Below are 8,888 nucleotides of genomic sequence, written 5' to 3'. Positions count from 1 at the left end.
AATGTGGTTCTCTCCACACTTCAGTTTGGTGTATTTCCCATTCTTTTTTCCTGCAGTCAGTCATCTCTTAGTGAGTTACCTGAGATGTCTTTGGTTTGCTTCTGCATTTAATAGTTCTAGTTTTAGCTATTTGAAGAAAATGCCCGTGAATGCTGATCAATTCTTGATACAAGAGATTTCTGTGGTAATATGTGGAAAATAAACAGTTGCATTTCTGAGATAACAGGCTATGAGGCTCTACTTTCTTTAAGCAAAGAAGTCTATAATGCAGCAGAATCCAGCATTTAAAGACATTAATAGAGTAGAGAGAAGCTTATTAAATCAATATTAAGTCAAAAACAAGTCATAAGCTTACATCTAAAGCCTTCTCCCAGGCTTCATGAGTATAAGATTTCACTGGAAGCTTTTTCCTGGCTTCAAGGTTTCTTGAAGTTTTCAAACCCCTGGCTTAGTTAATTTTCAGGAGAGAAGTATACTTTTTTTGGCAGGTCCCAGACTCTATATTTCAAGTTCAATTAACTGAGTGGGCTGTATTTTCAAGCAAGAGTCCTCAAACCTACTACAGGCTTGGCTAGATCTCAAGGTTACTTGTGATTATTCATAAGCAATAGTTATACCATATGACCAATCACTAGGGTAATAGAGTGGCAAGGGAATCAGCATTGTAGTTCTAAATCAGCTTTGAGTTATATCTGACACTATTTGAAGTAGAAGCTAGGGGAAAGTAATGTCTGCCATTCAAGTAAATAGAAGATGCCATTTCTTTAACAGAAAGATAGAAAGAATTCTTCATGTGGGTGGCATGGAAAGTGATGTATGACATTCCAGTAACTGCTTGCTACTTTTTTCTTAGCCCTGCATTAAAGACATAGTGTGTTTAAGCCGGTTACCTTCACCAGGCACTCAAAGACTCCCATTGTGAAATGGAAGGAGATGGCAAGAAGGAAGCAGGCAAACTATCGTGCTGCTGTCAAATCTTCCGACAATCCCTTCTGATATTGAAGGGATTGTTTTATCCCCTGTACTTCTCTTTTACTTTCAGTAGCACTTATCCTGCAGTAAGGATAGAGGAATAAATCAGGCCTACCCTTTCTATCTCTGCTCTTTCCTATGGGATGGGTTCTGCCACTAACTTTCTTCCAAGGTTGGTCACCTTTTGGCATCCAGTTTGTTCCAGCCATCTGCATCTCATTATCAGTTATATACAGTCCTTCTTCAAAGCATTTCACTACAAATGTCAATGTCTTGTAGCATCCTTATCTGCAGAGTGATGTGTGTCAAATCTGCCTTATCACAATCTGCCACCAGGGTTTTTACATATGTAATTTTCATTATAGTTGACAAGAGTGATATATAAAAATCTACCACATAGCAAGCAAAAGACCTCTTTTAAATAATGAGATTTGTATACCTCTGTATACCACAGCAAAACTAACATAAGATAGAAACAACAATACCTATTAAAAGTTAAATATGTTATGCCCAAATGAAGACTATTAAGGCTGCTTTACAAACCTATACTTAGGTCTGTCTGTGGTTCATCTTGGTCCAAGTAAAAGATAATTTCAGGTTTAGATAAATGGATGGACAAGCCAAGAGCCATAGCAGACAGTAGTAGCAGCTGTACTGTGTTAGTTGAGTTGTTACAGGATGAAACATGAAAAAAACAATTGAAGTAACTCAGTAAAGGACTTAGTGAAAATTTGAACCAAACAATAAAATTCTGTACAGCACCCCAGAGGAAGTGAGTTTGATTCAGCTTGTCACCAAACACTTACTCAGAGTCAACATGCCACACAGTACTCCAGCCACAGAAATGCTTTTACTGGCAAAGAAAGAAAATGTATGTAACAAGGCACAACTTATATTGTTCATATCCATTAAAGACAGTGAAACTATCACATTAGCTGCTGACTAAAACCTTCCCAAATTGTAATTGGCTTAGACTGAAACAACACAAGTGATATCAGTCTGGTGCGCCATGTATGTAGGAGTGCTTCAAGGCACAGACTGAGTTTACAGGATATGAGGCAGTAAGCAGTTGGGTATCAGAAAACAGAATTAGGACAGGAGCTCTAATCTGTTTTAAATATAAATTGTTTGGCTCTTTTCCAGAGCTTTTTAGACATGAATTTGCTTTCTGGGTTCAGTTCCCACAAACTTCCTGTTCCTCTCAGGCAAGTTTCAGAGCCAAATGCTGATCTTCGTCTCACATTTTGCATTTTCCCTGTTTGTCACAGAAACAGATTCATTGCATGTGCCTGTCAGTGAAATCTTAGCTGATGTCTCTATTTGCTAATACAACACAAGCAATGCAAGTTCAAGGTGTGGTCCCAAATTCCAAACACTGTGACAGCAAGAGAGCCACGTAGCACAGGTACATGTGCAGTCATTCAGAAATGAGATTGACCAGAAGGATTTACCCACACAAATAAAGATTCAGGAGTTTAACTCTGAAAGTGATCAACCGGTAAAATAAACTTGCAAAACAAGTGGTGGGATTTCTCTATTTCTTGATATTTTGAAATAAGTCTGCAGTTATATTTCTGGATGTCTACATTAATCAAACACAATTTTTTGTCTACCATGCAGAGACAGGTTAGAGAAATTCTACATTCTATCAATTTAAAGAAATCAAATTAATTCAGTTAATGTCATAAACCTTTCAAGTCACCCAGGTCTAAACAGGAGACACAAAACATAATGGAAACTCAGAATGAAGAACATATGAGGAACATTCATACATGAACCTGCAAAAGACCAAGAAAAATTTGCTTCAGACTAATAGCAACTTAGTGTCTCTATTTCTAACAGACACAATTTTAATAATAAAAGCAAAGAGAGATCAGATTTGTGCAAAGTAATGCAATCTCCTTCTCAGGGTCTGTGTGCTCCTCACTTTCCTTAAATATGTAACAAAGTGCATTTGCAAAGATCATTTTCATTTAGAGTTAAGACTATAAAGAATTTAGCATTCAACAACATGCCTGAGTAGATTATAAACCTATACTCTGTTTTTTCAATGTTGAATCTTTCAAATTTCACTAAAGAAAACACCCTAGAAATACTATCTAAAACATCTTTATTGTTCAGCCGTATTTATTAGGGGGATGAACATATATGAGTAAATTTTGGAATCATGTACCTGAAACAGATATTTCATTCTTGAAAGTCGTGCTGAGAGGAAAGGTGACTACATTTCAATATCAAAACTGGAACACTTTTGCATTGACGTGTTTTAGGATTATGAAATGTTTCTGTGAAAGAGAGAGATTCTTCTTGTAAAAATTGTTATGCACTGGAAAGCCTCAGCTGTGGCAGTGATGTACGCCTCTTTTTCTAAATAAGTATTTCCAATAGTTTAATGTCTGATCTGCAGTTTTCTCCCAGCATTGAAAATCCCTATTAATATTTACTCTCTGAAAAGGAACAACTTAATGAAGACTAGGCATATCTGCTTTTTCTCTTGCTCCCAAATACTAATCATCTCACCAGAAACCCAGTGCACAGGTTGGTTTCAATTGTGATAAAGACAGAACACTGTGTCTTGGGGAAACATGATGTAGCCCCTACTTTGAAAAACCTGATGTGAGAAGATGATGTGTAAAAGATTTTCCTGCACAGTGAGAGAACATCATACAGAATCTGGGCTTGCATTAACATAAAAATTCAGATCATGTGGGCGTTTTACTAGAGAACTCATATACGCTGAATTGCCCTGTAGTTGGTACAAGTAAGAATGGTGCTATTAATTTGGCCAGCGTGATCTCAGTTTGAAGGCTAGCAGAATCTGGTATGTAAAATAGCTTTTCTTTCTGAGAAAGTCAGAAGGAGATATGCAGAGAAATGGGTTATTACATATTAGTGCATTCCAGAGTTCTTTGTTTACAGTAATTTTCCCTGTGTTGTTTCTATGAAAGACTATAACCAGTTGTCTGGTTTTGTCAAGATCTTTACTTATGAACAGAAAATAATAAAATGGTCTCTTTTGAAATAATTCAAGTTTGAAAAATTCAATTAGAATATTTTTTTCTCAAACGGTAAAATAGAGCCTATGCTCTATTTATTAATGGGTCTGTGCCCAGATGATTTGTGCTCATTTGTGGGATTTCTTATTGGTGTTAGCCAGGCAAAGATTCTTCATACAAGGACCTCATGATTAGCAGAAAATTATAAAGCGTTGAGGAAAGCATCTTTATTTCATACTCTCCAGAAGGTGCTTGAAAGAAGCTGAGATGAAAAGTTAGAAAATAGTAGGAGATTTCTCTCTTTCTGGAGTGAGACTTGAAGGATTGCTGAGAGCTGTTGGGATGAAAGCAGGTTCTAGGTAGCTGGAATTAGGGACTGGGATACACAGCTAATGGGCGAGTGCTAGGATGAGAGTTTGATTTCCCTTCTTTTTCATAGCTCTTGCTTTTAGGGAATGGGCTCTTCAAGGAGCAACTGCTCTGTCTCACAGTCCCCTTGGGAGTGGGTGGTTCTCAGGAGTGGGTGTAACTTTGTAGGTCTTTGGAAGCAATAGGATGAGGAAGGTCTCTTCTGTGAGCCTGGCTTCAATCTATGGGGCTGGGCACAGAGCTGAACACAAAATACTTAACAAATAGTGCATGAAGGAACCATCAACTACATCAGGCTGAGAGAGCTGGTTTGTGCATGTTCTAAGCTATGTATCAAGTCTCGTTCTGCATGCTTTGATAGCGATATTTAAGAATATACATCTGCAATTTCTAAATTGTGATGAGTCTGTAATTGGTAACTTGACAAAAAACTGAAGGATAATGCTTTCTGAGGGAGAGAGAGTACTTCCTCCTCACTAAAACCAGCTGTACAGAATAAATTATCTCTACTAGGATGTCCTAGAGGCCATTGAATTTCAGCACAAATTTCTTCGGGGCTCAGTTATTATACTGAACAAAATTCTGGAATAGTGAAAAATAAACAGAAAAAACACTGTAAAATATCTTTGTGAGTTTCTTGTCAAAGTACCTCATTGTATTGTAGTTCTTGCAGACTACTGTTACGTAAGAACAAGTCAGATTGCAGCCAAACTACCATTCTGTCATGAGGTCACAGCAACCAAAATTACCTACTTTTGCAGTGTTTCAGAAGTGTTTTGTCATGTTGTTTTTTTCTACCTGCAGGTACAATAAGATGCTGTAAGAAAACAGGATTCAAAAGAACAGTTGGTACTGACTGACAGAGAAAGTTGGGGCTGTTCAGTCTGGAGAAGGGCAGGTTGTGTGGAGATATCATAGGAACCTTCCAGTATCTGAAGGGGGCCTGCAAGGAAGCCAGAGAGGGACTCTTCATCAGGAACTGTAGTGACAGGACAAGGAATAATGGGTGCAAGTTGAAAGAGGGGAAATTAGGCTAGATATGTGGCAGAAATGTTTTATTGTGGGAGCAGTAAAGCACTGGCACAGGTTGCCCAGAGAAGCTGTGGATGCCCATCCTTGGATGTGTTCAAGGCCAAGCTGGATATGGCTCTGTGAGCATCCTGCTTTAATGGGAGGTGTCCCTGCCCATAGCAGTGTCGTTGGAACTAAATGATCTGCAAGGTCCCTTCCAACTCAAACCCTTATTTGATTCTATGACTCAAGAGTAATATAAGGAAACAAAATGTAGCAGCAGAATGAGAGGGGGTGTGGGTATCATGGCAAGGAGGTTAGTGCAGGAAATATGTTACAAAATGTGGGTATTGTGTTGTGCAAATAGACTTGTCAGGGAAGTACCTTTATACCAAATTAACATGGCAAGAAAGTAATAAGAAAAAACTCCCCAGACAGTCCTGCTAATAAGTCTTATCTTTGATCTTAAAGAGCTTAAAGCAGTTTACTTTCCATGCCTGTGTAAGCCATTTGTACTAGTAAATCAGAAGTGCATGCTCCACATCCTGTTACCTTCAGATGTGCCTCAATAACCACAAGCTGTGTAATGCCAAAAGACATGCCTCTATCTTAAAGTAGAAAAAGTGCCCTGAAGGTCCTTTTGATCTAAATTGAATCTCATTCAAATCTATACAAACCCTCATGTCTGTAGCACATAATACATGCCTAATGGCCTTGTTCATTGCATCGATGTCCTGTGGTTTCCTTGTCATTCTTTGCAATCAGGTCACTTGAAATAATTGCTGCCTACCTTGTTCTGATAATCTTGATACCACATTTTCCTGTTGCACAAACATCTTTTTCAGGGTGATTTCATCTTAAAATCTGAACCCAGTAGAAAGGAAACAGAATTTGAGGAGTTTTTAAACATCCTCCTACACCACACTGAGAGTTAGATCTAAGTGCTGCATCCTAAACTTAAGTGTTGGGATCAAAGTGAGGTAAAGGAATTCCATAAGGAACTGGACCATGTCTTCTTACAGCTCTGACACCATCTCCAAAGATGTGGGTTACTTCCATTTTAATTAGAGTAGTAAATTCATTATCCTTATGCTTCCACTTGAGAAAATTTCTAGTAATTCCATGATGGATGGCTTGGACCCAGACTCCCAGCCTCCGTGTTAATTTTCAATCCATTCTTCTCCTTGCATGGGAAGAGGGCTGGTGGCTGGCACACTTGTGCTTTATGGCTGTGGGCAACACAAAAGTGACAGGTTCAAAATCTTTGGTTCAAAAACTGGAAGTCATTCTGGGGCACAGCTGGCAGAGGCAGCAAAGCCACAGTCAGAGGCACTGAGAGGCACTGTCAGTTGGTCTGTTCCCAGTACAGAAAGGTCACCCAGCCCCTGGCAATGGTCACTGCACTATTTTTTGCTTCTCCACAATAAAAAAGCCAACAATGGCCGCAGCTAAAAGCCAACATCCACTAGCTGACCATGATAGGGACAGGATGTGTTAAAACAGAAGCATTTCCATCATACAACTATTTTGCTAAGTTTCAGCAGTTTACTACTGCAGGTAACATTGATGTAACTGAAACAGTGACTCAGTTACTCTGATTCTTGAGTTAACTGATCTGAAACTGCCAATGTGTGTGCCAGTAAAACCTGTTTCAAATTTGGTTTGCAGTGATCTGAGCATGTCCCCGCTCCCCCACTCTAAAACTAGATTGAAACTGTCACCTGATAAAATCAAGTTATGAGCCTTCCTGAGAAGAGAGCTTAGTCCAAGTCTTCCCCATGTCTCACTTCATATAAAGACTTAAATAAATAAATATCTATAAATCCAAGGTAGCACATACATTACAGCAGCCTTTCCCCTGTTTAAGCTTTCTGGGTTGAAAGCAAGATCTAGATCCTGTCCCTAAACCTTTCACCCATTTTGAGGCAGGAGCGGTCTGCTGTCAATAAGCAAAACAGCTTTCTATAACCTGGGGGAATGGGATGAGCTGTGTCTTACATCATCTTCCTCCCTGGTGTGTCATATTGAAGGGAAGGCACAATCCTGCTCCCTAGACAAGAGCACACCTGCAGCTGTGTGTGGTTTGCTGTAGGCTGGACTCCAGTAAGGTCAAGTTGTGGTGCTGCTGAGAGCTGGTGCTGGCTAGTGTGGGAGCCTGGCCAGCAACTTACCTCACTCTTCCTTTGGTCATATTGGAGCTGAAGTTATTCTGTCCTAAACAACATAGATTTCCCTCAGTGACCTAAACTCCAAGTGCACATGTGGGAGTAGAAACTAATTGCCATTGAAAATAGCAGTGGAGAGACATAGATAGAGCTAAACTAAATCTGTGACAGATTGAGTAGGAGCACGTTCTAGATGCAGACTGCTCTTAAGCAGCCAGCTGAAACCTTCAGATAGGAGCTCTGAAACCACACTGTAATCATTGCTAGTAACACTCATCAGCAGGACCAGACATCCTTTGTCACTGTTGTAGGCCCCATTTTCTGCCACTGCCCTAGAGCTACCAGGTCTTAAACATAATTTTAAAAGTCCTTTCTAAAGGAAATGAAAAGAAAAAGAAGGGGAAAAGGGAAAGCAAATAAGAAGGGAAAGGCCTTCCTTTAGCAAAGGAGTCTATAAAAATGTGCTTGAAAAATATTATTAACAGATGTAGGCCAGTGACATTTGCAAAGCAGATGGAATTATTAAAATGCTTGAGAGCAAGGTGCCAAGTAAAAGATTACCAGGGAGACTGTTGTCTCTTTTTGCTTTCAAGAATTAAAAAAAGCCAACTAGAAACATGGACAAGGTCTACATAGAAGAAACTGCTACAGCTGTAAAGGAGTAAAGGAAACAGAGAAGAAAGACTCTAAGCTGGGGTAGACCATTTTGAGACAGGTTAATTTTGCCTTATTGATATTGTGTTGTTGCAATAGTAGATAGGGAGTGAAGCTTGCAAGCATTTAGCAAGAGAGTTAGCTGAGGTGGAATACTAGCTTCAGCAGCTGGATGGAAATCTCAGAGGTTTGGACAGAGATGCTTTCAGAAGACAATATAAGCAATGTCAGCTTTTACTGCACTCTGTGCAGCAAAGCCTGTGCTGGAGTTTGCCTGTAAATTGTGAGCTCAGGTTTTACAATCCCATCAGTTACATTCTTGAAATTTTCACATTCTTGGGAAGAGGATTTAGTGGAAATAAACTATCCTTACAGCTGGAACAACACCTCTGAAGGAACTGCTTTTTAGATCTCCTGAGGGAGGCAAAAAATGGGCATAATTTATGCTGCTCTGCTGTTATTCATCACTTCAGGAATTATTGTTCCACATGAGCAAAGGTAGGACAAGTAGGCTGTTGCCTGGGGTTCTGTTGAGCAGTGAACAGATGGTTGGAAAAAAGATGTATAACAGTGCTTAATTCTTTTTTTCCAGGGATGGTAAACTAGCACTTATTTAATGTAATTTTGCTGATGGGCTGCTCATGAATTCCTCTTCATCACAGAGATTCACAAAACATCCCCGTAGTGCATATACATGGAAATTGTAGTGCATGTGGCATGT

This window comes from Lonchura striata, chromosome 8, assembly GCF_046129695.1.
Source record: "Lonchura striata isolate bLonStr1 chromosome 8, bLonStr1.mat, whole genome shotgun sequence".
Lineage (NCBI taxonomy): Eukaryota > Metazoa > Chordata > Aves > Passeriformes > Estrildidae > Lonchura > Lonchura striata.
The sequence above is the reverse complement of the archived record's forward strand: the minus strand, read 5'-3'. Positions refer to the sequence as shown.